Here is a 2961-nt window from a genome sequence, read left to right on the forward strand (position 1 = left end):
TATATTTCTCATTTCATTCATTGTAATTTTCAGCTCCAGAGTTTCTGGGTGTTTTTAATTTTTAATAATTTTAGTCTCTTTGTTAAATTTCACATTTTAGTCATTTATTGCTTTTCTGATTTTATTGAATTTTTTCTCTGTATTTTCTTAAAGTTTGTTGAGCTTCCTTAAAACAATTAGTTTGAATTTTTGTCAGGCAGTTTGTATATCTCCATTTCTTTGGAGGTCACCAATGTTCTTTTGGTGGTGTTGTGTCTCCTTGTTTTCTTATGTTTCTTGTCACCTTACATTAATGTCTTCACATTTGAAGAAGTAAGGAGTTATTTCAGTCTTGCAGACTGGCTTCATCTGGGAAAGTCCTTCACCATCCAGCTCTTTCAGAAATTCTGGTCAGACTGTCTGGTGTGGTCCAAAGGTGGTCTTGCTGCTAGAGTCTTCAGGCAGACTGGCCTGATGTCTGAGTCAGCAGATGAGTGAGCTTGGTACCTGGGTCCTTGGAGTTGAGCCTGAAGCCTGAATCCACTGGGGTGGATCTGTTGATTGAGTCTGCAAGGATGGGCCTAGAGCCTGTGTCCATGATGGCAGGTCTGGAGCTTGTATCTGTGGGGGCCAGCTGGAAGCCATTCTATGGGACCAACCTGGAACTGGGGTGGGCCTGGAACCTGAGTTCACAGGGGCTGGCCTGGCACTGAAGAGTTCCTTGACTATTAAGTGAAGCCAGTAAAAGATAAATTATGTTCCACAGAGAAACAAAGGTTATATAGAATATCTATAGATAAAAATTTGTAAAGTATAGATTTTATTCTTTAAAGAAAAACAAGTTGATTGTTGTGTTCACTAGTCAAAGCACTACAATAAATTTTCTATAAATTTTCTGTGTTAAAAATAGGTAAATATTAATTTCTTATAAAAGTGCCACTGGTGTTACCTCTCACATATCTGGCAAACTCAGTCATCAATATAAACATGTACATAAAAATATATAAAGGTATATAACTTTATAACTGGGTAGCTAACTATAGTAACACAATGTCTACCTGCCAAACTAATGTACTCTTATTCATAGGTGAGCACTGAGGCTGTCACAAGCATTCTCCTTTCATTTTACACTTAGAACTATGCTTCTCTCTTTTTAAAATCCATCCCTCAAAGATATGGTGATGCTATATAACAAATATTAGAAACAGAAAATCAAAGCAGAGGAGAAAGACAGGTGGCAAAGACAGGTATAATGCCTGCAGTAGAAAGCAATACTTGAGAACTAAGCAGAAAGGAAAAGGCAAAATAATATTAATATACATTTATACCTATCTAGCTATCTAATTATAATGGTTATTTTTATGTGTCAATTTGGTGAGGCCATGACATCCAGATATTTGGACAAAAATTAATCTAGATGTCCCTGTGAAGGTATTTTTTTTTAGATGAGGTTAATATTCAAACCAAAAGATTTGAGTGAAACATATTATCCTCTATTCTAGTCTCATCCAATTAGTTCAAGACCTTAAGGGAAAAAAAATTATGTCTGGAAGAAAAGGGAATTCTGCCAGCAGACAGCCTTTAAAGCCCATCTGCACCATTAACTCTTTCCTGGTCTCCAGCTTGCTGGTCTGCTCTGTAGATTTTGCACTTGCTGGTCTCCATAATCATGTGAGCCGATTCGTTAAAAATCTTTCTCCCTCTCTCCCTCTCTCTCTTTCTCTCTTTCTTCTTCTCTCTCCCCTATTGGTTCTGTTTCTCTGAGAAATTCTGAAAAATTACCTATCACATCTATCTATCTATCATCTATCTATTTTTCTGCCTATCATCTATCTGTAGCAGTTATGAAAACCTGAAAAGAGTTTGAAAAAGGTATCATTTAATGTAGGGGTTAAACAATCATAAGACTAAAAGCAATGAAGACTAAATCTGAAAGCAAAGAGTTAAGCTATAAAACACCAGTAAAGTTATTAGCAAATAGTTCACCTATCTCAAAAGGCCCTCAGGTTATCAGTGCATTAAAGCACAGTGTAATAGGCCAATTACGCCAATAAACATTCCAAAATTTCAAAGGCTTACTATTATCGGCATTTACTTCTTATTCCTATCACAGTACAATATATATTAGGGCAAGAGGGGATGGTGTTTTACTCCATGGGGTCTTTCTAGGATCCAGAGGCCTTTTGTTATGTAGCATCGTCATATCGTAGGACAGGAAAATGGCTATTGTATGTAGGATCATAATGGTTACGGTAATGACTCAAGTCACTGAAAAAAGCTTAAGTGATCTTTAAGAGGCAGAAAAGGGGGCCCTTTCTTAGGAATATTTATCTTTAAAGCAATTAATAAAATTTAAGAATTAAATATGTTACCTTGAAAATTCCTTTATAAGGAAAATCCACTTAAGAGTCTGAAAAATATGCAATTTTATTGGAATTTGATATTATCAAATGAGAATTTTTTTTTAATTTTTAAGACAAGGAACTTTTATTCAAGTTAAAGAATTACACTCAATAAATATTTACTGGGTGACAGACACAATGCTGTGTGTATATGTGTGTGCGTGTGTGTGTGTGTGAGAGAGATAGAGAGAGAGGGAGAGTTTCTGCCCTTTTGTGTGAAAGATTGACATAATAAAGATTTACTTCATTTAAGCCTTCATATCACCTTGTTTGTATCTTTTCCCCCCACTTCCTACTTCATAGAATGTATCTTTTTTATGATACAAAATCTGCTATAGTTCAGTGTTAAGAGTGTAAATTTTTGAGGAGAGATACTGTCTGATTCATTTTGTTTCTCCTGGTATTGACCTAATACAGAGGAGGCTTCCAATAAGTGTTTGCTGCATTGAATTGAACTAATATAATTTAAGGTGATATATAACAGTTACCATGGCAGAGATGCAAATGAAGTATAAATGAAGAAAAGAGGAGAAAGACAACCATTCTGACTTAGAGAATTGGGGAGAGTTTCTTAGAAAAC

Source organism: Propithecus coquereli, unplaced genomic scaffold, assembly GCF_000956105.1.
Source record: "Propithecus coquereli isolate 6110/MARCELLA unplaced genomic scaffold, Pcoq_1.0 Scaffold97, whole genome shotgun sequence".
Lineage (NCBI taxonomy): Eukaryota > Metazoa > Chordata > Mammalia > Primates > Indriidae > Propithecus > Propithecus coquereli.